General features: G+C 38.8%; 1 long non-coding RNA gene across 1 annotated transcript in view; it reads right to left on the bottom strand.

Moving 5' to 3' along the window:
* The window catches only part of LOC145424191 (uncharacterized), a 109228-nt gene that overhangs the window by 23921 nt on the left and 57744 nt on the right, over positions 1-27563 (bottom strand). The window contains exon 2 of the long non-coding RNA XR_013905164.1: positions 1377-1483. This is a non-coding gene — a long non-coding RNA (uncharacterized LOC145424191). The remainder of the gene's footprint in view (positions 1-1376; positions 1484-27563) is intronic.

The raw sequence follows: 27563 nt of genomic DNA on the forward strand, positions 1-27563 counted from the left end.
ATAACTTCCTTGGCAGAGGTAAGAAAACCAGGGCACCACAGTAACTGTCCAAATAGGAAGCGCTAATTCACAAACAGACAAAACAGATTAAAAACTAAAAGGCAGATATACAAAGCATATTGAAGCATAAATCTCCAATAAGTGAGCTGCCGACATTTTCTTATTGGCTTCTATGCAAACAGAGGGCTTTTTGCAGCCAGACGAGTTGCCCCCTGTTGGCAATTAGAAAAAATGCAGGTTTAACACACATGGTGGTAATTGTCAAAATGCTTTCTTTATTTGCCTTTACTTGTTTAATATATATATAATAGTATTTATATGGCACCTTCTGTGCTTCAGACTACAAAAATATTTTCCCATATGTCCATACAGAGCTTTGTTTTGAGCACTTTAGGCAATTTATTTACCTTGTATCCAAATTTAGAATCTCCAGTTAACCTAACACGAGCACACGGGCATGCGAACGGCATATTTATTCAAACTAATCGCTGTTTGGGGCCACCACTTTGTGCTTAGCAAAGCACCAGGTAGCAATAAATATGTAACTTTAGGGGATTTTCTAGTGGAAAAATTCTTTTAGTTCAGCAAACAGAAGTCAGTCCATTTATGAATCTAGGGGCTAATCTAAGTTGAAGTGCTGAATTATTGAAATATTGTCCTACTCAAATGTTGCCTTATTTTCTTAAATCAAAGTAGTTAACATTCAGTAATTTAGTTGTAAATGATAGGATTAAAGAAAAAGTTAATTCATATTTTCTCACTTGACATTTTCAACATTTTGGAGACATGTAATCTCTCTCTGAGGCTGAATTATGCTCTTTCAGAAAGCTCACTCAATTAGTTCAGTGATGCAGACATGTTTGAAGTACCGTTACTGCAGGACTGAGGTTGAGTTTTATTACTGGCTGCTGGACGTGTCGTGGTGTGAAGCAAAATTCTGGCTTTGGATTTCCTGTCTCTACGTGCAAGTACATGTAAAACATTAAGTATACAGTATAAAGATCATAGATCATTGTGCGTCTTGCATTTTCCCTCTCTGTGGATGATGTTTAACTATAAAGAATATTTTAAAAGTGTTCCATTAGCAAAAAGCAATCCAAACAAAATATGATTTCCTCATTACATCATTGCACTTTGGATTTAAAAGTTTAGGTGCTTCTCCAGAAAAATCTCCAAAAATGACCAACATTTCAATTGCAGTAAGGTTAAGAGAAAACTGCTCTTATTTAGACAAAGAAGAATCCGTTCACTTTTAAACCCAATTCAAACATAATTACCCGAGGGAAGTGAGTTGATTTGACCTGCTGCCCTTCTGAATAAACATCCTCGCTGCAAATCGCGTCATTGTGAGCATTAAGATCGAAGGTTTCACTTACTCATCTTGTCCTCTTTTCCGACGGGAGAATACATCATCAGCGAAGTGCATGGGGTACAAAGACAGCTGGCTCCTCAGATTAATTTCACCATCTCCTTTTTCTCTCCTCTGTGGAAAAATAATTCATTTACTTGATATTCAATGCAGGTGAATCACTCCCACTTTTCAAGAACTCTCGCAAACAATCTTGCGTTCCCGTATAGACACACACGAGTGGGCACAACTACACAGTGTCAGGGACAATCACTTTGACCAGGCACAGGGCCAAGGGCTGTGTAAGAACTGTAATTTCATCCCATTGCTTAGCTGGGTCACCTTATGCTTGACCTAACTATTGGTTTGTGTGTACAAGGGTATGAGTGTGTGCATTAGTCACTCAGGTAAGACTGTATCTATGGTGTGTTGCATAGAACATAAATAACCTCTTAGTGGCTGAGCTTGTTAGAAACCATCCTGCTTTCACTGTAATATGTACAGTTACAGCAGATATTTGTCATTCTGCCTTCCTCTTTCCTCCGTGAAAGAAGAGTTTCAATCAGTCATAACCGAACAAGAAATGTAAGTGGTCATCATTTGGCTCACTCACTGTGGCTACAGCAATGCTCATATGTCCACTCTTGCACGATTTTGTGCATTCCAAGCAGTAACCTGAAAAATGAAGCTAATGACGTAGCAACCAAAACCTGCAGTTCCTCAAACTGCCACTTGAGGCTGCCAAAAAGTAAAAATTATATCTAAAAATGATTTATTATATATATTGTATTATAGTTTGTTAAGGTTAAAAGGTTGCATTTTTAGGAGGATGTTTTTTTTGAAAATTTAAATTAAGTTTCAGTCATGTGAAAAACTAAGTACACCCTTACTACTTACAAGGCAATAAAGAGGGTAAGCAGCATCCACGTGCTGCTAATCCAATGCACCTGATTAACTGATTATTACAGAAGCGTAGAGCTGCCACCCAGGCAAAATAAGAATAGAAGTATGTCACGTTTGAACAACATAATATCACTTTATTACAATATACATAATTATCACGTTCGTACAATGTAAATATTATATTGGACAAACGTGATAGTATATTGTACAAACATGAAAAGTATCTTGTTAGAACAACATTTTTCATGTTATAACGTGATATACTTCTATTTTTATCTTGCCTGGGTGGCAGCTGTACGCTTCCGTAGATTATCACCAAATGTGAGGTCTTTTAAAAAAGCAGAAGTTGCTTTTTTTGCTACATGGCCTTAGTTAGCATGTTAAATTTCATGATTGTACCATTTAAAAAAAGGCTTGTTCAGAAGCCTTGTCTTTATTGAAAGAACATGTCACCAGAGCTTAGGTTTGCAAAAGCTGCATCTGAACAAACATCCAACTACAGCCCTCTAACTAAGATGAGCAGTGAGATTTAATTTACTAACCACAAATCTGGGCATAAGTAATCCGTATAAAAAGTTCCATGCACAAATACATGATTTTGCTATGTTTTCTTAACTGAATTCATTCATACTTAAGAACAAATGTGGCCGTGCAAATGCCAAGAGACACGGCCACATTTGTTCCTGAGGATCTGGCAGTCTTAGAAAATTAAAAAACAAGTCTTTAAAATGATTATAACTACTACTACAACTACTAATTTATTATTATTATCATTATTGAATATTATTATTTCCTTCACAGTTTTCCAAAATAACCCACAAAATGCTCTGAATTACAATTTAATGAAAAATAATTTTTAACTGTAAATTTGAAAGAAAAAAGGGAAAGGTGTGAACCTTTTAATTTAAACCCAATGCAGTATTCCTTATCTCATCTTACCTTAAATGACTTTATCTTTCATTCAAAGTTCCTTCTGTTATTGCTCGATGTCGTCAATTACGGTTTATTTTCTTGGCACTAGCCCACATCTGCTGGAAAATCTGGAATTTTTATAAATCTCCTTATTCATTGCAGTGAGTTTCTCATCTCAAACTAGCTGATCATATGCTCATTTTCCTCCACCAGTTTTCTTCTTTTTCTTGTAGTCTGTTCATCTTTACTCATATCAACTTTGATTCCAAACTTATTTTTGCTTACCTTTTAAAAATAAAAAAGGTCAACGCATTTCTAGCTTTGGAAGTCAGACACTATCATTTAGGTTTTTAGCATGAGCCTGCTGATTTACAATGGTCTGTTTTACTAACATACACATGGTGCTAAGAACAAAATTAGCCAACGTCATTAGCCACATCATAAACCTGACAGTGAAGTTGCATGCAAACTCGTTTTTTTGCACAGAGTAAGAAAGTTTCCACATAGATATTAGTAAATGAAGACCAATGTCCTTCAGACAGAGAACAAAGTGGAGATTTTTGGCCATAATTCACAGAACCGCATCTGGGAAAAATCAAAGAGCATATAAGCACAAACTCTTACCAACTATCAAGCACAGTGGTGAAGGGGTAATGACTTGGGCTTGTTTTCCAGCTTGCAGTCATTTAGTTGACCAATAACTCCAAAGCATCCAAGAGTCAAATGTGAGGCCATCCATCCAACACTGGTTAATTCAACAGCACAGCAACAAATCTCCAACAGAATTGCTGAAAAAAAGTCCATACCAAGTAAAATGCTATAGTGTGATTTTAAGAGAGTCGCACATGCAAATGCTTACAAAACCTCAATAAACTGAAGCAATGTTGTAAAGAAGAGTGGGCCAAAGGTCTGCCACAATGATGTGAGAAACTGCTAGTCATATAGAAAACAATTACTTAGAATTTATTGATGGTAAAGGTGGTTCTACAAGCCACTGAATCATGAGGTAGACTTAGTTTTTCACTGGACTGTGAGCAGTCCCTTGCTCTCTTGCTCTTTCTCTTTGCTCTTTGCTTTGTTTAATAAAGCACGCTTTTAGCTTTGCAATCACTTTCTCCCAATGCACTCCTCTAGTTTCATGCTCTCATTGGCAGTAGTTCCCTTTCCTCCACCATATTTAATGTTTATTAAGCACTATTTCAGAAATCACTTACAAAGATATTTTCTTTTATAGAAATGACATATGATTGTCTGATTTTTGTATCTGTATGTAAAGGAATTAGTTCATCATTTTCCTGTCTGCTCTTCAGAGACATAATGGACTAAAATGGCTTTTGTAGACACAATGGTTCCATTTAAGAAACATTCCCAAAGCATTTAGAAAATGCTTTCAAAGCATCTGCAGCTGCATTGAAATAGCATTTGCCAACTATATCATAAAAGTATGAGGACATTGCATTGTGACCCATTTGAATTCTCAGCAGGGAAGAAAGATCTGAATTTAAAAGGCATTTTCTAAATTGACACATTCAGCACACCACCTTGTTTAGATGACCACTTTATAGGAACACACAAACAAAGAAACGCATTTGTGCCATCTGAAATTCAGTATGATACAATAAACATTACTTAAATTGTTAGCTATATTCATAGTGCATGACATAACTACAGCGTATTGCAAACCAACAGTGTTTGCATGGGGGGGGGGGGGGGGGGGGGGAAGAAGAAGAAAAAACATCTGCTTAGCCTGATACAAAATTAAAATTAAGTGCATGTAAAAATTGCTGAATGGGAAATTCTTGACAGGGAAAGTGTCGGCAGAGGAACCCAGCCACAGGGGACTAAAGGACAGCAGCTTATTTCTAGCGCAAGCCCAGATAAATGGGGAGGGTTGTGTCAGGAAGTGCATCCACAGCGTAAAATCAAACATTCAAGAATTAGATTTTGATTCTGAATCAGTTATCAAAGACCGCCTCCAGTGATGTTGGCCAAAGGGGTGTCATTGGAAACTGTTCTAGCGTTGGACAAGAATGTGAAAGATTAGGATAATTATGGGTAGTGATGGAAATGTGCTAACAAATGAATAGAGTGTGTTGAGAAGATGGAGGGAGAAACTTGAGGAGCTAATAAATGTAGAAAATGGAAGAGATTAAAAAAGAGTGGCTGTGGACAATTAGAGCTCTGCCTATATAACTACAGAGGGATAACACTGATGAAGCCATGCTGCTGTAATAGAGGCAGTAAGTGGTTTAGCATTGCAGAAATATGCAAGTCTACCTTAAAAAAGATGGATGACCCATCTTTACTTTTGAGATACTAATGTTAGTTAGATGCAAAATATTCCTCTAAAACAATGCTTTTTTTAAGACTCCCCCACCATGTGCCTCACATCGGATTGGTCCACTCTGATAATAAGTTAAAAAATGCCTGGGTGGTTGGAGAATTCCACCCTACCCTTGACTACTTCTTGGTCCCTCCCATGCCCCCAATATTTCTACTAATTGTTGTTAGGATTACATGGATAATTAATCGTGGGTAATGCTGTCCTCGTTGTTGTTTATTTTACTGAGATATGATGGCTGTTTGGAGTGAGACAACAGCCAACATGCGAAACCAAGTGTCTTCATATAACAGTGTCACATTGATTTCACATCTTATGCACAGCTAATGAGTGTATGGACAATAGCTTGAAGGGCAACACTGATTAGTATGCAAGACTTGCCCACATACTGGTCGAAAAAATAACACAATGGGTGATAATGTGAAAAGAAAAGTGACATTAAACTGTCATTGTTATAAATTGAACAAATTAGCTATTTAGGTAATCTAACATTCTGGGAGTTACAAAGGGACAAATGATAATAGAAAGCCAGTAATCCATTTTTGAAATGGAGTAATCCGGGACACACCAAGATTATATTTTCCCAAACTATAATGGGCCCATGCATCACTGATTCTACTTATTTTTATAGAAACACAGACAAACAGAAAAACAAGCCCTAAAAATACATTTAAAGATGGAAACACAGTAGTAGCAGTGCAGCCATGTGTAGTTTCTAAGATAAATTTCAACCCAGGAATTCCCGGGATACTTTAGTCCTGGGAATTACTCATGACTCACATGTACAAAAAACTGCAAAATGGAAATACACACACACACACACACACACACACACACACACACACACACACACACACACACACACACACACACACACACACACACACACACACACACACACAACAAATCTCATTCCATCTGCAGCTGAAACTTGTGTGAGCAGTAACAGAAAATGTTCATAATGCATGCACAGAATCCCTCCAATTTGCATAGCACACAGGCATCAGCTACGGATACAAACACTAAAATAATCAGCACACGCTCCCATTATCAGCTAGTGCTTTCATTAATAATTCCGCGTCTTCACGTTTCCACATCTTTCAATCATGCCTCTGTCAGTCTACTCAGGGGAATAAGCTGTCTTCTGCTGACATATAGAAAATAACCCATCAAACTCAGTGTCAGTTTATACCTTTTCAAACCTGTGAAAAGGTAGCCAGTGGGCTGAAATGCAAATCATTTTCAACACCTACAACGTAAATTTTTCATGTGTCAATGTCCACTAAGGTCAGATGGAGTGCGTGAATGCAGCATAATTAATTATCTGACTATATACTGAGAGAATCCCAACATCTGTCCATCTATCCATCTATTTTCTGCTTCTTATCTCGGTCCAGAAAGTGGGGCACTGCAATCTAAGCACTAATGCCTCAACTTCACTCTACCTTTACCTCTACCCACCTTATTCAACTCTTCCGAGAGGACATGAGGTGTTCCGAAACTCTGAGATTTAGTCTCTCTACAATGTCCCGGGTATGCCCCAGGGTAGGTTGTCATGCCCTAACTATCTCATCTAGCAGGTGACAAGGGGGTAGTCTAGTCAGATACCTGAACCACCTCACCCCTCTCTTTTTTTGATATGAAGGAGTAACAGAGCTACACTGAATTTCTATGGATGGGCCCAGGCACCCTTTGGAGAAAACTTATTTCAGCATTACCTGCCCACAAGAGACTGTGTTCACATCACTGCTGACAGTGTCACTTTTAGTTCCACTCTCCCCCCCCCCCCCACACACACACACAAACACATCCCTTACTCAAAGTGGAGAATCCACCTTTTTCCATGAGAACCTTGGCCATGAGCATATAAAAGCTTCTGAAGTGATCCCTCGTTTAACTGACTATGAAAAGATTTAGCGAGTTTTGGTGATATCAAAAGGATGCAGCAGTTACGTCCTCCACATTTGAGTAAAAGAAGACTAGATTTGACAGTGTTTCCACAATCTGGGAAATTAATATGATAAAACATTAATCTGCTTTGAGTCTTGAAAGCAAGGCCTCAATCGAGGCAGTTCCTAGCTACAAAATGAGTTTTGATTTTCTAAAATATAGAGCTAAATGAATGGAACAGAACAACCATTTGTGGAGTTAGGGATTTTTCTGAAAAGGAACTGTGGCCTATATAGTTAAGGGCAGTTATTCAATTCAATTCAATTTTATTTATATAGTGCCAAATCACAACACAAGTCGCCTCAAGGCGCTTCATAGATACAGAGAAAAACCCAACAATCATATGACCCCCTATGAGCAAGCACTTTGGCAACAGTGGGAAGGAAAAACTCCCTTTTAACAGGAAGAAACCTCCGGCAGAACCAGGCTCAGGGAGGGGCGGCCATCTGCTGCGACCGGTTGGGGTGAGAGAAGGAAGACAGGATAAAAGACATGCTGTGGAAGAGAGACAGAGGTTAATAACAGATATGATTCAATGCAGAGAGGTCTGTTAATACATAGTGAGCGAGAAAGGTGACTGGAAAGGAAAAACTCAATGCATCATGGGAATCCCCCAGCAGCCTATGTCTATTGCAGCATAACTAAGGGAGGATTCAGGGTCACCTGATCCAGCCCTAACTATATGCTTTAGCAAAAAGGAAAGTTTTAAGCCTAATCTTAAAAGTAGAGATAGTGTCTGTCTCCCGAATCCAAACTGGAAGCTGGTTCCACAGAAGAGGGGCCTGAAAACTGAAGGCTCTCCCTCCCATTCTACTTCTAAATACTCTAGGAACAACAAGTAGGCCTGCAGAGCGAGAGCGAAGTGCTCTAATAGGGTGATATGGTACTACAAGGTCATTAAGATAAGATGGGGCCTGATTATTTAAGACCTTGTATGCGAGGAGCAGAATTTTGAATTCAATTCTGGACTTAACAGGAAGCCAATGAAGGGAAGCCAAAACAGGAGAAATATGCTCTCTTTTTCTAGTCCCTGTCAGGACTCTTGCTGCAGCATTTTGGATTAGCTGAAGGCTTTTCAGTGAGTTTTTTGGACATCCTGATAATAATGAATTACAGTAGTCCAGCCTGGAAGTAATAAATGCATGAACTAGTTTTTCAGCGTCACTCTGAGACAGGATATTTCTAATTTTAGAGATGTTGCGCAAATGGAAGAAAGCAGTCTTACATATTTGTTTAATATGTGCATTGAAGGACATGTCCTGGTCAAAAATGACTCCAAGGTTCCTCACAGCGTTACTGGAGGCCAAGGTAATGCCATCCAGAGTAAGAATCTGGTTAGATACCATATTTCTAGGCTTTTCAGGGCCGAGTACAATAACCTCAGTTTTATCTGAATTAAGAAGCAGAAAGTTAGCGGCCATCCAGGTATTTATGTCTTTAAGACATTCCTGCAGTTTAACTAATTGGTGTGTGTTATCTGGCTTCATGGACAGATAGAGCTGGGTGTCATCTGCATAGCAGTGAAAATGTATGCTATGTCTTCTAATGATACTGCCTAAGGGAAGCATGTATAATGTAAACAGAATTGGTCCTAGCACTGAACCCTGTGGAACTCCATAATTAACCTCAGTGTGTGAAGAGGACTCTCCATTTACATGCACAAACTGGAGTCTATTAGATAGATATGATACAAACCACTGCAGTGCAGTACCTGTAATACCTACAGCATGTTCTAATCGCTCTAATAGGATATTATGGTCAACAGTATCGAATGCTGCACTAAGGTCTAGCAGGACAAGCACAGAGATGAGTCCACTGTCAGAGGCCATAAGAAGATCATTTGTAACCTTCACTAAAGCTGTTTCTGTGCTGTGATGAGCTCTGAAACCTGACTGAAACTCTTCAAATAAACCATTCCTCTGCAGATGATCTGTTAGCTGTTTGACAACTGCTCTTTCAAGGATTTTTGATATGAAAGGAAGGTTGGAGATTGGCCTATAATTAGCTAAGACTGCTGGGTCTAGAGATGGCTTTTTGAGTAAAGGTTTAACTACAGCTAGCTTGAAGGCCTGTGGTACATAGCCGATCATTAGAGATAGGTTGATCATATATTAGAGGAAGTAATTATTGAAGTTAACTCAGAAAGATCAATTAGAGAAAAAGAGTCTAACTTAACATCAATGGTACTAAATTTTATTTGTGAAGAAGTTCATGAAGTCATTACTAGTTAACGTTAAAGGGATTGTTGGCTCACAAGAGCTCTGACTTTTTGTCAGCCTGGCTACAGTGCTGAAGAGAAACCTGGGGCTGTTCTTATTTTCTTCAATCAGTGATGAATAGTAATATGTTCTGGCTTTGCAGAGGGCTTTCTTATAAAGCAGCAAACTATTTCTCCAGGCTAAATGATGATCCTCTAAATTTGTGACGGGGGTTGATTATTGATTATTCAGCAATTGCTTTACAAAGTCTTTAATGATTCATTCTTCTGAGGTAACCCTGTCCACCCTATTTTTCACTGGGACAGTTCATGGGGCTGTGTTGAGAAAAAACAACAGTAAGTGCAAGAAATTTCAGCTACCATGGCCAAAATCCTTCATCTAAAGCTAAAATGGCATGGTTAGGAAAAGCACAGCTGAGAATGATAACAGTAATAAAATACTCCCAGTCCAATACTTTATTTGATCAGCTATCCAGGATAGGTTCTGCATCTTTAGAAGCCACCTCACCTCTTAAACACCAGCTACTCCTTATATTTCAGTCCAAATGACAGCCCTAATACCAGCTTGTGCTGGTTGTGAGTATTTGAGTCTTTTATTACTGTTAGCATAAACCTCACTGGAAGCCTTTTGGGCAGCTTGTTTTTCTTGATATCATTTTATCACACCTTGAAAGCTCTATAACAAACACACACTGTTCAACTTAGCCACAAGGTTTAGTTGTCACCCTGTGATGCTAATGGAGAGGTGTGTTCAAACAGATGTTCTAGATATCGTTACAGGAAGTGAAAAAGGCAGCAGGGATTTACTTATCTTGCCATGTGCAAAGGAACAGACATTACCAAATGATGTATTGGGGGGTCATTGAAACATGTTCTTACTGCACTATTGCAGAAGTATATGTCCTTCCCAAACACAAGCTAAGATAGAATAGTGGCAAGATTAGATGGGAGACTAAGTGTTCAGAAATCAAATTCAAAGAGCAGTCAAAGATTGGGGTGGGGAGTTGGGGTGGGGGGCAAGATTGTATTTTGATTAAAGAGTTGTGATTGCACAACAGTCAGTTAAGATAAAAAATATGAAACAGTACAGACTTTTGCTCTTGGTGTGTGCCTAATTCATACAGTTACACTACTCAAGTTCAAATCTCTGTTAAAGTACGGTTGCAGGAATCTTTTAAGACTCTGATAGACTTCATCTCGCCTTTGCATTTCCAAAGCAATCTAAAATTACATTTTTCTTGCCAACACATCAGTATATTTCCAGAAGGAGAACACTTAGCATCAAGCAAAGCCACTTTGCTCATGGCTAACCTTAAGGGAACAAAAACACTGAGAAAAGTTTGCCATAATAAGCACAAAGGAGGCTGAGAAAAGAAGAGCCCTAGGAAACAGATTGCGTAATATCACCTTGATGTGAAACCTGAACAGAGATGATACATAACAGCAGTAATGTAGCTTTCAGCTCTTCTTTTTGTGTTGGGGTCCACATTACCCCTAACTGTAATACCCAACTCAGAATTACTTTGTTACCATTGTGGAGTTGCTATGGCAACTCTTTTAGAAAGTCATTCAGAGTGTGTTTTTAGCAACAGGTTGTGTTTGCATAAAGAAAGTGACGGCACACGGCTAAGTTTGTATTTTATTTTATTTTTTTTGACAAAATGGATGTTGCCTTTTTTGAGTTATTAGCTGCTATTTTAATGTCTAGACAGTTTTAATCAGTGCATACTGCTACTGCTGAATAAAAATCTAATCATATTTTATGGAAGACAAATTTGTGGGTGTCAAGACAACCTGATTGGTGTAGTGTGGGTTGTCATAATATTCCACGGAGCAAAAGGCAGCTCTTTGCACTGTTACCGATATATTGCTAAGACAGGCTAATGTTATTTAATAACAGGATCTGCCTTTAAACTGATCACAGTGGCAAATAACACTTTTCTAAGTTGTCATATTGCATTTTTCTCACTTTGTACGGCACTGAATAAGTGCATGTGAGATTTAGTTTAGGGAAGAATATAGCAGACTCTGTCTGAAGCACTGAGGGAGCTTTAGCACAACCGAATACGTGTTACTGTTGAAAAATGTAAAAAATATCTGGTTTTCTGAACCATTATCCCATTATCAAGTCATCTAACAACTAATACTGAGCTAATACGTACTCAGTTTTGTGCTAGCTTTGATCTACAGGGTGGGCCATTTATGTGTTTGTGGCACATTTGTACATGTGAGGGGGCAAACTCCTCAAGATGGGTGGTGACCATGTCAGCCATCTTGGATACAACTTTTGTTTTTTCAATAGGAAGAGGGTCATGTGACACATCAAACTTATTGGTAATGTCACAAGAAAAACAATGGTGTGCTTGGTTTCAACGTAACTTTATTATTTCATGAGTTATTTACAAGTTTCTGACCACTTATAAAATGTGTTCAGTGTGCTGCCCATTGTGTTGGATTGTCAATGCAACCCTCTTCTCCCACTCTTCACACACTGATAGCAACACCGCAGGAGAAATGCCAGCACAGGCATCCAGTATCCGTAGTTTCAGGTGCTGCACATCTCGTATCTTCACACCATAGACGATTGCCTTCAGATGACCCCAAAGATAAAAGTCTAAGGGGGTCAGATCGGGAGACCTTGGGGGCCATTCAAATGGCCCACGGCGACCAATCCACTTTCCAGGAAACTGTTAATCTAGGAATGCTCGGACCTGGCACCCATAATGTGGTGGTGCACCATCTTGCTGGAAAAACTCAGGGAACGTGCCAGCTTCAGTGCACAAAGAGGAAACACATCATCATGTAGCAATTTCAAATATCCAGTGGCCTTGAGGTTTCCATTGATGAAGAATGGACCCACTATCGTTGTACCCCAAATACCACACTAAACCATCACTTTTGTTGTTCCAACAGTCTTGGAGGGATCCATCCAATGTGGGTTAGTGTCAGACCAATAGCGGTGGTTTTGTTTGTTAACTTCACCATTCACATAAAAGTTTGCCTCATCACTGTACAAAATCTTCTGCGTGAACTGAGGGTCCTGTTCCAATTTTTGTTTTGCCCATTCTGCAAATTCTGTGCGCCGATCTGGGTCATCCTCGTTGAGATGCTGCAGTAGATGGAGTTTGTAAGGGTGCCATTTGTGAGTAGCTAATATCCGCTGAAGGGATGTTCGACTAATGCCACTCTCCAGTGACATGCGGCGAGTGCTACGCTGTGGGCTCTTGCTGAATGAAGCTAGGACAGCCACCGATGTTTCTTCATTAGTGACAGTGACAGTTTTCTGGCAAATCCAACACTGAACCAGTTTTACGAAACTTAGCAAGCAGTTTGCTGACTGTAGCATCTAAATGGCCACCATGGTCACCACCCATCTTGAGGAGTTTGCCCCCTCACATATACTAATGTGCCACAAACAGGACTTTAATATCACCAACCATTCCCATTTTATTACGGTGTATCCATATAAATTGCCCACCCTGTACTAGAAATACAAAAGCAGAGAGACACTTTTCTGTAATTCCCGCACACCACGGCATTGACATGCCTTTATATTTGGATTCCTTAACTGATTTTACATGCTTTTGTGGAATAGTCAAAGTTGTTGATATAGAGACAGTAAGGGAAATATGAAAAAGAAAACCCTTGCCTCCTTTTTTATCCATTCGTGTACAGTGGATTGACAAACTTGCAGCAACCCAAAGCTCTACTGGATTGAGATCTGGTTACTGTTATTTGAATGCAATGAACTCACTGTCATGTTCGAGAAACCAGTTTGAGATGATTTGAGCCGTCAGAAGATAGGTACACCGTGGTCATAAAGAGATGGTGTGAAGCAATATTCATTACCAACTGAGCATCGTTTAAACGTCACAGCCTACCTAAGGGGTCCAAAATGTGCCAAGAAAATTTCCCGCGTCATTACACTACTACCCGACAGTCAGAACCTCCCATATACAGGATGAATCCATTTTTCCTGTTGTTCATGCCATATTCTGACCCTACCGTCTAAATGTCACTGCAGAAATCGAGACACATCAGACCAGGCAATATCTTCTACTGCCCAATTTTAGTTATCCAGTACAAATTTTATCCTCAATTTTCTCTTTTAACCTTACAGCCACCTGGTGTGGTCTGTTTCTGCTGTATCCCTTGTTTTTCAAGATTTGAAATGTTCTGCATTCAGAGATACTTTTCTGCGTACCGTGGATGTAACTAGTGGTTATTTAAGTTGCTATTTTCCTATCATTTTGGAATTTTCTTGGCAATCTCTTCCGGCTTAACACATTAACAAGGCATTTTAACCCAATGAAATCTAGCTTACTAGAAATATTCTCTTTTTTGGACCATTTGCTGTAAACATAATAGATGAAAATCCAGGTAAAACAGCAGATTCTGAAACACTCAGATCAGCCAATCTGGCACCAGCAACTGCACTGCATTCAAAGTCCCTTGCGTTAACTTTCTTCCACATTCTGATACCTGGTTTGAACCTGAGCAGGTCCTTTTGATCATGTCTACATGCCTAAATGCATTGAGTTGGTGCCATGGGAACTGGCTGATTAGATAACTGCATTAAAAATTAAATGAACAGGTGTACTTACCACTGAGTGTATTTTCTGCTCGATTATGTTTGCTTGTGAGGTATCAAAAATACTTTTTAAATCAACACCAGTTCACTTTTTATGCTATTTATGCAGATTTCAACATGTTCTTTGTATATTTAAAGTTGTAAATCTTGTGCTACCCAAGTACTAGTGATGAACCTTGCAAGTTATATCCAACAAATCAACCATCCTAACCTACCTAACAGCCTGACCTATACTTTGTCAGGCTTCACAATCAGACTGGCTTTAACTGAAAAGAGAATATATCTTATATTTTCTGTCATTTTGATTATTCTGAAGATGGGATTTTAGATAAAGTGTGATAAACACCTCTCATTAGATCAGCAGTTGTTCTCAAAGTAGTTGAAGTGTTTGTTTTCTTAGTCATTAACCTTTAAACAAGGGAAATGCTGAGATGTAGCAACATTTTCAACATTTTTAAAGCCCAGAATAAACAGAAATGGTTTCCAACACCTCCATTCATGCTAATGTGATCAGTGTAAAAGGCAAGTGTGAATAATGTATCCTATTAAGCACTGTGAGACTAGTTGCTCCAGCCCAGCTATAACCACTGTTACCTGCAATCTGCTGCCATGCAAAGATGACATAGTTTCTGTTGCTGTCAGCATGACGCCAAGGACATGAAGCAAGAGGGGGACACTATTTCCAGACAGCTATTGTTCTCACTCACACAGAGAGGCCAACACAGGTAGAGAACACTGAGGCCTAAATGTGCTAACTGCTAAAGCCTTGGAGGGCACTCTGAGTGGGAAGGTTTGTGCGTGCCAAGAGCCACTCGCTTTGTCTCCTTTGCTTGAGTGAGGAGCAAGCCTTAAACACAACACAATCACACCTGTGAGCTTTTCAAATCTCTGGAAGCTTATAGCCTTTCGAGAAATCAGAGCGGAAACAACCAGGATTTCTTCTAGTAAAAGCAAGGCATCTCTGTCGACAGCTGATAGGCAATGTCTTGGAATGAATAATTTGAGGGGTTTTTTTTGCTGGAAATGAATAGTCTTTTATAAAGGACAATTTCACATTAGTGAACCTTCACTGTTAGACTTAACTAAAATTACAACATAATAATGATAAATACAGTTAATTCCAGTTCTGTGGAATGAAACAAGTATGTGGAATGACATTAGAATATTTGGAATGAAACTTGAATATATTCAATGGAAACTGATGTGACAGAGACTCTGTGTTGTAGATGATTGTGTGTGATATTATAGCATATGATCCCTACAAAGGGCACAACAAGTGAGACAGCACAGAATGTAATGGCAGCAATCCTAAGTAATGGAGAGATCATTATCACCCTGCCATCACCCTGCAAACTAATATTAGTAATAAGACAAACTATAGTAGTACCGATGAAGAAATCTATTCACGGTTTTACTGTAGTAGACTGATGCAGTGAACCATTAGCTGACCTTTAGAGAGACTAAAAGCCACGGGAATACTGGCTGAAGAGGGAAATAATCCCATTTTAGAGACTTATGAAGCCTGTTTAATTTGTGGCACAGCTCAGACCTAAATATTTTGGTCAGAGTTGGCCATTGCACAGACTGAGCATCTAGCTTTTTCCTGTATGTTCCTAGAGCACTATAGTACTACAGAACTACTGGAAAAATGGGCTTTGTTTCAGCATCCAGTTTAGATCTTTGTGATTTTTAAATCTATTTTACTCAAGAGTTCATTTAATTTTCATTTATTTTTTAGCTTTCATTTGCTGGTTAGCTGCATTTTGTATGTTAATTATTAATGTTAATTTTGATAATTTGGTTAATGTACTAAAAAAATACATGAGCATGCTCTTTTTGTCACTTAAACCTATTTGATGAGCTATAGACGTTTCTAAAACACTATATAATGATGAGTTGTGTTATTTCTATATATAGACATAGCTACTCTATAGCTGCATGCTGTGTTACTATAGTCACATCAGTCAAATGTGAGGCCATGATTTTGGAAACTAAAGCCTGTCCAAATTTGAGTCATTGCAACTGTACAGTCGGATGACTGTACAGTTGCAAAGGGGACACTAGCAAATCCACAACAGAATGGCTAAAAAAGAAAACACTGCTGTTTGCAATATATAAGTTACTTTACACACTATAATGTCCAAAATTTACTAAGGCATTTTACAGGAACTCTTAATTAATAAAGCAGAGGTTTCATGAAGCATTCTATTATAAACTTACAGTGGTATTGTCTTCGGTGTGGTAGCATGGTTAGCACAAATTTCTCAAGTCTTTCGGTTGGATCAAAGATTATAATAAAATTGTTTTTGGGATTGTTCCAATAACCATTGGCTAATTAAACAACATCCTCTCATCACCTATTAAATCTTCTCTCAACACGATTCTTGAGAACACGTAAAAATAACTGCAAAGGTGCAACAAAGAAAAAAGGAGCAGAGGAAAATCAATCAAAGTTTTACTTTAATCGGTCACCCTTCTATGCATTGCTAAAGAAAAACAAATCCCAAAGTAATAAATCTAGTGACTACGGAAGCGTAGAGCTGCCACCCAGGCAAAAGAAAAATACAAGTGTATCACGTTATAACGTGAAAGGTTTATTGTTCTAACAAGATACTTTTCCTGTTTGTACAATATACTATCATGTTTGTACAATATAGGATCACGTTCGTACAATATAAATATTATATTGTACGAACGTGATAATTATGTATATTGTAATAACGTGATATTATGTTATTCAAACGTGAAAAGTATATTGTACAAACATGATAGTATATTGTACAAACAGGAAAAGTATCTTGTTAGAACAATAAACCTTTCACGTTATAACGTGATACACTTGTATTTTTCTTTTGCCTGGGTGGCAGCTCTACGCTTCGTAAGTGACAGACTAAATAATAAAAAAAATAACTAAAATATGACTATGTATCATTCTGTTACCATTTAAAACAGCAGCTACAATTGTTTTTGTGCCAGCTGAGGTTTTCTTAGGTGATGCAGATTTTATTTTGATATCAGCAGAGCTAACCTTTGGAAGCTATACTCATAAAGGATTATGGGAAATGAATGAAAAAAAAAAAAGGGGTCCATGACAAGGGGAATGTCCTTTCTTCCACTATTATGACGACAGAACTCATTATATTAGGATGATAGCTCGGTGATGAATATAAGAATCAAATGTCAAACAGTGTCCAAGAATAACCCTACAGTTGCAAATTATCGTTCTGGGGGTTACTCCACAGATTGCTGAGGACCTTTGAATGTGCTGTCAAAAACAATTAATCACTTGACAGTTTAGCAGCACCAAATGGCACTATGAGGAAGATGTAATTATAAATGTAATGTGCACAGTGATTAGGTATCCAAGGTTTAAAATGATGCTAAGTTAGAAATAAAATGAACACCACCCACAAGCCAAATGCTAATAGATTTTGGCCGTGTTGAGTGAATCTCTTAATGAACTGAATGCATAAATGTGTCTGTCCAGAGTGTTTTTAGGAGGCATCTGAAAAAAATGGGTCCACTGTTTTATAGCTTTGTTCTCTGGCAGAGCCGACCAAATTTCTGACACATAGAGCAAAAGGACACAATCTAACACTGGTTGTAGGCCATGTGCAATTAAATTCTTCCCTGACTGGTATAAAATTTAATGGATAGGCACGATCACGTAAGCTCTTATGCCATCATGCTGCTGGTCATTATGCCTTGAAGTAATTAAGTCATCATAAAATCATTAATCATTATCTCAGCGAGAGGGGAAAAGTGGTTGCCAATTTATGCTACATCTAAGGGATTTGTGACATTAATGCAGTTCAGTTAACAGAGCTTAAGTCAAGAAAATAACTCAAGTATTTTTCAGTTGGTGTCTCTGATTACTTAGACTATTTTGCACATGAGCAATCTTTAATCTCTTAACAACATTCAACAGGTCACCAGTGAATTGGTGTAGGGTCAGGGTTAGGTTTGGGCCACATGCTAAAAAGCGAAGATACTACTGTTCAGACTCTTCCGATTATCTTAGAATTACAGTTGTTCGCTTATAAGATCACCACATCTACGAGTGAGGTTTAGGGTTGTGCTTCAGCCGTATGTTAAATCACCTACCATTCAGAAACTACAAGATGTTACTTTCACATGAAGTCCCTTTTGTGAAAAGCTTTTCCATTGTGGAGTTCAAACAGGTGAAAATTTAATAAGGGTAAAACACTATCCCTAACTTCAGAGGGGGTTATGTGGCTAAAATAAACATTTATTGTTCTCAGTGGCATGCAAGTTTTCGGAACAATGTTGCCTATGTGTATTTCATACACTGCCATATAGGGATACATTGGATTCATAACCACTGTGTCTTTTTAAATTCTGTATATGGAATGTTGTACTTGAGACCTATTAAACTCTGTTCCACTCGGATGCTAAACCAAATTAGCTGAGGTCTTGATCTCCACTCAGAGTAACGTGTTACCATTTACTTGCTCGATTAGTATTCTGTTAGAATGTAGATGCTATAATCAGAAATGCGCAGGAGCATTAAGGGAGCGAATGAGTGAGAGATTCCATGAATGAGCAAACTCTCACCGTGTATGAAGAGAAAACTTGGAGGGAGGGTTATATAGGAGAGGGATAAATCTCAGCAGAAACCCCTCTCCAATAAAGCTCCATTTTTTTCCTCTGTTCTTTATAAATAGAACAATTCAATGAAATCCCACTGAGACACTGGATAAATCAATTTTCTACCATTGTATCCAACGCATCTTCAGTCTTTTCTGCCACAAGCTTTTATTGCTCTGGCAGTTTTTTAAATCTCTTTATGAAGATGAATTAACATCATTATTAAAAGATTGTGAGAACATTTTTATAGTCTATTAATGAACTTTTTTGGGGGGGGGGGGGGGAATAGAGTGGCAGAAGAGTTGAAGCATGAAATCAGGAAGTGCCCTTTCTGCACCTTCCTTTTCTTGTAGACGGGGAAAAAAATTCCAAGAAACTCACAGAATGTGAGACATCAAAGTAAATGTATAGGAAGAAAATTATTCTGAGAAACTGAAAAAAGCACAATCAGACTTTCCATGCTGTCTGATGTGATTTGCTTCTTATCATCAGAAAGCAAGACGGCAATTTTGTTTCCCAGGCTGTCGACTGTCTTAGAACTGCTGTGAATGGGTGAGTGGACCTGCCAAAGAGTCTTTGGTAGCCTGTCAGTTACAGTGACTGGGGCTGCCCAAAAAGCACATAGCCTGCCCAGCGCTTTTGATTAGACCACCACAACCAGCCAGCAATTCACATTCTCGACAAAAGAGAACTATGCAGGTTTTAATCTAATAGTGAGCTGGGGAAAAACTTTAAAGAAATAAAAAATGTCTTAAAAAGAATCCCAACTGCTTTGGCTAGACGTCTTAAGCCCTTTTGAAATTAATTTATAATTAAAAGCCTGACTTGCCAAAAGTTGATAATAGCCACTAGCAGGAGCTTCTATTTAAGTGAGGGAGAAGTCCTTTTGAAGTTTCCATGGCAGACAGTTGAGTCGGGCTCTGGAAGCCGATCTTTGGACTGCAGGTTCAGGTTTCATCAACACAGTGAAAAGCTGTTCCTATTTTAAGACAGCAGGTTATGGAAGTTTTATCAAAGAGTTGAGTCAAAGTCGATGAAACAAGAAAAGTCAATGAAATGAAACAGCAACACTGATCTTTATAGATTCATTTCTCTAACTTCTCCTCATTCCATATCTGCAATTGTAATATTATAGCTCTCTCTAGAGAGCTGTGAACAATCTTGTTTCATTTTAAGCAGCAAGTCTTTATCACCGGAACGAGCGTACACTCTTTCTACTGACCTTAAAGCTTATTTTCCAACCTCTGCTTGTTCACCTGTAAATTAATCCACAGATATCAAGGCCCAAACTTTAAAAATAACACTGATGTATTGAATGTTCATTTGCCTCTTTATATGGCACTCAGTTTCCCATACTCAAGAACCCATAAAATAAGATACGACCTATTGTTGTTGTCTTTGTCCTCATCCTTAGATTTTCTGTAAGACAAAGCGCTCTTCGTATGAGTGTCATCCATTTGCCCTCAGTCAAGGCCCCTTCTTATCTTTCCCAGCTCTTTCTCCTTCATATCCTTGGACGCACTCTTTTGCTCTGTCTTCAGATCTGTTTCTGACCCTTAATCTCCTTGTTCTGCCCTAAGAGCTTGTCATCTCACTAAGCACTGCTAACTCTAGCATGGCTTACATGACCGAAAAGGGCAATATATGGCTCTGACTTGATGAAATTGTATTGATCCAGTTAGTAAATCTAGTCCGCTGAAGAGTCTTGATGACAGTCTGGACGCTTGCATTCTTAAGTCCAGTGCAGATTTAATTGAAAAAAAGGGTGAGAGTGAAAGCTAGTAAATCATTTTCCTACTTGTGCAACCACAGCATAAAGACCAACAAAATAAAGTGAGTGCTCTTTGATACAAACGTTATGGCTTCTGCGCTGTCCTTTGCCAACGTTAAATTTATCTTAATTATCACTAATATGAGGTCTGCTCCCTCATCCTCTATTGCCCAGTGAGTCACTTGGCACGCATTATCGCCATCAATACCTGCTGTGTGGGAATATTTTGAATGTTCCACACATTTTCAGATATCTTTCTGTACAGAGAAGAACGCTGCATTATCCACTTAGTAGTAAAACTCTAGAAAACTGCTGCTGCCATCCCCCCCCCCAAAAATAAAAATGCTTAAATGCAAAGAATATAAGCTTTTAGAAGTGAGGAACGTAATTCATGCATGGCAGAATGTGATAGCCGCAACAAGTGCAATATCATGACAATCCAATGTTTTTTTTACTAGCTGTATCACTCCAGTGAATTACTGAGATTGCACAACATTACACTTTTTGATTGAGCACCTACGGGACTGTTTTTGTGTTAAACTGTGTATGTGCATATACAAAGCCATAGAAGTGCACATAAATATATGGTCACATAATGAGAGTAATAAATTCAAAAAATTAATTGACATTGGAGACTTGCACAAATCACAAACGAGTATTGTTTTTATTCCCTCCTTAATGTTACAGTTTACTTTCAATTTCAAAGTTGTGTCATTTGCATAGGAAAGGCAAATGACAACATCCACGATGATGAAAGATCTTTCCAACATATAATTTTGCTTGACAGTCTTTCCCCTGGCTACAGGAACTTTTAAAGCATTAGTCACTTCAGAGTCGGCAGTGTGGCAGAGACAGTGTGTGGGAGAGAAATGAAAGACAAAGATGTGCTGGGGGAGAGATGGCTGCATGGGCTTACATCTATGTTTCCATAACACACAGGCATGATACCACCAAAGGAACATATCCAAATGTACACAGCATTTATTAAAATCACCCACACACTGATAAAAATTTTAAAATCCTTTACTGGCAGCCTGTGTATAGACATTCATTTTATCTTATGTACTGGTAGTTTAATGCTGCCCTTTGTGAGCAAAGCTGGGTCTATTCAAATTCAGAAAATCACTACTCGAGTCAGTGTCACTCAAATAAACTGCTCGGGTTTCTTTCATTTTGACCTTCTCTCCAGTAATCCTAGATTTATTACAGTGTGCTGTGAAATTTATCACAACACTTCCCAATAAGAAGCTGGAGAGAGGTTGCCACTTTCATTCTCTCATTATTGTTCTGAGATTTGAATGATGTATTGTTTTTAGCATGCTAACAGCACTGGCTCTAGGGTTGTCAGTGTTATTCCGACTGTCTCTGGCCCGGTCTACACTTTGATTCTGACTGAAATATCTCGGCAAGTACTAGATGAATCACCAGCTGCCATTTTGTACACACTTCCATGCGTTCCCAGGAGAGTAAACTGTGACTGCATTGATCCACTGGCTTTTTATCTAATGCCACCCACAGGTTGACATGTCTGGCTTTTAGTGACATATCTTGACAAGAACTGGATATATTGTCCCTGAGAGAATGAATCCTGATGACTTTGTTGATCCGCTGACATTTGATGGTGGTTTGCACCTGCTAAACATCAGCATCGTAACATTGCCATTGTGAACGCGTAAGACATTATCATAGGCTTGCGAACATTGTCACGAGGAGTACTTTAGCACTGATATTTTGTGATATTGGGGCAAGAATCCTGCTTTAACCCTCTATAGTATATTATCACCAATAATTACAAGTAGCTCTAACCCTATGTTAACAGAAATTATTTGGCACCAAAGCTACTTGTGTAGCTTTACTTGTGTAAAGATTATGTCTAGTGTTTACACTGACATAGTAATAGCAGTGTAAACTGGGGACATTTAGAAGCTTCCCAGTTAAAGCTTTACCTGCTGCTATGCTAGTTATTAAGAGGCAGACGTTAGCATATTTGGACAAGAGGGTTGAGTGGAAGCTTGGCTAGCAAGAAAGACACAGAATACGGTAAGTAGTGCTATAGTAAAAGTCTAATAAAAAACTAGAAATGCATTTACCAGATCTGGAGCAGATATTTCTTGAATGATCTGTACCATGCAGCAAATAACGCAGCAAATCAGATCCCTAAATAACGACAGTTCCACACTTCCACTTCCGCACCGGCTTAATTTTACTACTTACTCTGCATGTTGAAAAATTAATCTTAAAATAATTAATAGTAGGGGTATTTGGTTCGACTTTTATTGCTACTAATGTGCAGAGATGGGCAGTAACGCGTTACTGTAATCTGATTACTTTTTTCAAGTAACGAGTAAAGTAAGGGATTACTATTGCAAAATCGGTAATTAGATTACCGTTAATTTCCCGTAGGAACGCTGCGTTACTGCATTACTAAAACCGTGATTTTTTTGCGAGAATGTCTCATGACAGTGACGTAAGCGAGTGCGCCGTTGGTTACAACAGCTGTGTGCAGGTCAACAGTGGATCACATATCGATTGTGGGAGAGAGTATGAGTGTGCAGCGTTTAAAGCGTGGAAGTACTGACCTTACTTTGAGTTTGATTCCATAAAAAGTGACAAAAACATTAGCGTCCGTTGTGCGTGGGAAGAAAACTTTTTACAGCGAAAAAAAACCCTAAACTTCCAAGCAAGCACCGAGTGCGCAACGACGTAATGGGAAACTCACAGAGAAACTCGCGGATTCTTCAACTGACCGCGGCACACCTGCACCAGGGTAAACCTCCGCCTACCCCCAGTCCTGCTTTACAGGTGAAAATAGAGCAACAGGACCGCTGAGTCTTTGACTTTATTTATTTTCTGTTGTGTTTTACTTGCATCTATTTGAAAGAGTGAGTGTAAACACAAAAAATATTTTATTTTATGTGCTGGAATGTGCAGAAAATAGGTTTAAATGTTAAACTGATTTATTCAAGTCAGAGAATATAATAAAATTTCTGCTTGATGCATAAAGTTAAAAGATTAAAACTGATGAAACAGGTTAAAAAAAAGAGACTTTTCCATTTGATTACATTTTGTATGATGGATTATGTAGAAAAAGTAGAATTGGGCTGAAAGATCTATCGCTTTATCACCTCTTCAGGTTGTAAATCGTGTTTTTAAAAAGTAACTAAGTAATTAATTACTTTTGAAAATAAGTAATCAGTAAAGTAACGGGATTATTTTTTTGGGGAAGTAATCAGTAATTAGTTACTGAATACTTTTTTCAAGTAACTTGACCAACACTGCTAATGTGATTAAATATGATTCCAAGAGGTCCTGAGCAACTTGCACACATCTCAGAGACATCACTGAACTCTTCCAAAACAACAGTATTTGATGCCAAAGGAATGCAAATAGTTTTACGAGCATTATGCTAGCAATTAGCTTAAAGCAACATCAAGACTTATTTTTACCAGTTTTGCTAGCTAAATCTGTTTTAACAAGCACTGGTCATCTCGACAGCATTGTCATCTGATCCAGCTGTTCTAGAAGCAGAACAGAAATTACTTTAGTTTCGCAGCACATTAGCAACACAACAGCTACTTTATAATACATTAGGAGAGCTAGCATTAGATGCATGTTAAGGCCCGGTTTGTAGCTGTAATGCTCCCTCTGTGGCGCCTCATAACATGCACAAAGTACACTATCAATCTTTCCTCCCTTTACAGAGCATGGCTCAATCACCCTCCTGACAAGTGCAGCCATCTCTCATTTGGACACCCATGTTATCCAACTGGCAGTGCTCACATTACAGGCGTGCCTACTCCTTTCTCTGTCTGCTTGATGTGAACCTGCTGCCGCCACACAATAGCAACTTTCTGTGGGCTGCAGGACTTGTCTACAGGGGGATTTTTAGCTGAGGTTCCCTCTAATCGGGCTAATTCTGAATCACCCTGGCCATTCCAAAGGGTGCGTTCATCGTGCTGTATTAATCTTTGGGTGAACTGATGCTGAACTCTTTATCAGCTAGGGGAGGAGGGTGTATAATTGCCTTCGAGAGGAGATGGGGAGAAAAGGAGAGGCGAGGCGATCCCACCTCCCTCTTTGAATGTCTCGCTTATGCTCAACAAATATCCTGCTGCTGTTTGCCAACATCTTCTTTTTTTGACAATGTGAGAGAGAAAAATAATGTTCACTGGACAGCTACTTGTCATATGCAACATCTGACATCAGCTATCATCATCACGACCTTCATCGTGATCACTAACATATCAAGTTTTAATGAGCAATATCTAGCTCTTTGTTTGCCTGCTACCTGATAAGAAAACAGGATCAACTTGATGTTTTTGTGCGTTACATTTCCTGGTGAAAAGGCCCATGAAATTTACATCCTATAGGTAGCATGTATACATGGTAACTCTCAAGCAAAACTGCTGAGCAAAATGCTTTCTGCTGATTTTGGTTACGCGTCTCCTAAAAGCCTCACTTCCATGTAGAGTGAAGGAGGGGAGCGAGGTGGAGGAGGTTCGTAGAGTTCTGTGGTAACCTAAATAATTACACGGCCTGTTCTCCCAGAGTGATTAATTATATCTGCAGAAAGGGATTTCTTATTTTAGAGCCCTCCACAGACAAGGGCTGGTGGGGAGAAAGACATGAAGAAGGGGAAAAAAAGAAGACAAAATACAAGGAGGCCCTTATCAAACCTTTCTTGACAGATTTAGGCTGTATGCGAGACTTGCAGAGTAATATCTTTTTTCCCTCCTTTCTGGTCAGCTTGCAAGAGCTGTACTGAGAACATGAAGGATTTAAAGTGAATCAGTGTTTCACAGTGAGCATAATTAACTGCATTTGAGGATCTTGACAGGATACTGGGAAAAATTTTATAGCATAAATGCCTATAGCATTTGAGAAGGATTAGAACGTCTCATGCCCATTACTTCACATAATTTCCTCATTTTTCCTTATCTGTATGTACCAGAGTGGCCCTTCCCCAAAGTTTGTGAACATACATGTCTCAGTTGGCTGGGAGGGTTTTCCCCACTGGCTGACTCCCTGCAGCCTGCTTTGTCACATTGCAGACCAGTATTTAAATTTGTTATGATGCAGCTTAACATGGCATTGCGCTGCATCTTTGGTTGGGAGGTCAAAGAAGGCTGAAAATCTCATAAGACCTTATCCTCATTGGCTCACTATGTGTTCCATATGGAAAACTCAGATTTGGATGCTATTGTGAATAGAGCTAAATCTGTGAACCACTTTAAAGAGAAAATGAGTGAAAGTAAAGGTAAACAACAGTCAACAGCTGAACACGATCATGATATGATATCTGACAAAGCCCATTCAGATGGACTCAAGAATGCCTTTATATTTCAAATGTGTTCATTTGCGTTACCGTTATTTTGAAACCAGATGACTTTTGGCTTATTAATGCTACAGTCACTATAGCGAAAACAGTTGTTGGAGATTGCAGCATGATCAAAATTAATGCACGTGTGTGCAATAAACTTGCAATCTCATTGAATTTGAAATGGTTGCTTTGAAGATGGGAACCTGGACTCGCCTCTTCAGGTTTTTGGGGGATGTTGCTAACTCCGGGTCCGATAAAAGGCACCACAGTAGATGTGCTCGGTGCGAGGTCTCGCAGCAAGCTATCAAATACGGCGCAAAAAAACGCTATGCGTCGCCAGGTGTTTCGTCGGATTTTAGGTGTTACCTCCTTTGACAGTGTCACAGTATCAGCTTAAAGTACTTGTTGCAGGCTGCTGAGTTTGCATCCTTTGCTGTGAAGTACAGCCAGACTTTTGACCGCTTCGCCTTGGGTATTTTTAATCTGTAGCTCTGCTCTAAAAGAACGTACTGACCTGGACCCGCCTACTATCCTCGGAAACATAAAATGATTGGCTAGAATCTAAAGTGTATCACAGCTCAGGATAAAATAAAGCACTGAATTTTGCGCTGCTCTTCGGTCTGGTTACTACCGTGATGGCACCAGTTCTGACAGATTTATGAGTGAACTTGACTTTAACTCATTCACTGCCAGCCATTTTCAAATCAGGTAACTCCCCACTGCCAGGGTTATTGAGCATTTTTACTCATTTTTGAAGAGCCACAGAAAGCTGTGTGTTATGATCATATAAACGCTGAACCTACCAAAATGAAGGACAGACTCTCTTCTTTCATCCAAAAAAAAAGCTTGTTTCTACCATTTTCCATTCTTTAGTAATCAGCTGTAGAAGAGAGGTGGGTTCCACCAAAAATGCCTGTTTTGACCAAAAAAAGGGAGAAAACGAGCTTTTTGTGAAAAATACATTTCAAGCAGAAAAGTGCCTTTGACACTAATATTTCTTGCTTTGTGACACCTCTAACATATAAAATAGTTTTTCACTTCTATAAAACAGAAATAACACTGAGAAAGGTTATGTTTTATCAAAACAATTTATTTACAAATATATGAAAAAATAAAATTCACTGACAAGCTGCCCGAGGTTGTATTATAGCCCCTCCCATTGAAAAACGTAATTGACGTCTATAGACGTCAATGGCAGTCAACGTAAGTTTTTCAATTGACGTCTATAGACGTCAATGGCAGTGAATGAGTTAAGTGACTTACAGGTTTCTTTGAAAAATACTTTCTTATATCCAGGTTCTTTTTGCTGCCATCCTCCTCTCCTCCTTGCAGTTCCTGCAGCGCAGGTTTGCCGCTGCTAAAACTAAACAGAGCTCGCTGAAAGGCACAGCCAATCACATTGGCCATATTTGTCACATCACGTAGGACTCCAATAGAGAACGTAATTTAACTCTTTCTGCACCGCTAGGTGAATGAGACGTTGACAGATCGTTTTTTTTTTTTTTCAATTCTATCGGTTTTGTTTTTCTTATCAAATTATTGGTGGGGAAAATTCAATAATCGCTGGATATTGGTCCCTATTGGATATTGGACATGTCCCT

This window comes from Astatotilapia calliptera, chromosome 23 (assembly GCF_964374335.1).
Source record: "Astatotilapia calliptera chromosome 23, fAstCal68.1, whole genome shotgun sequence".
Classification (NCBI taxonomy): domain Eukaryota; kingdom Metazoa; phylum Chordata; class Actinopteri; order Cichliformes; family Cichlidae; genus Astatotilapia; species Astatotilapia calliptera.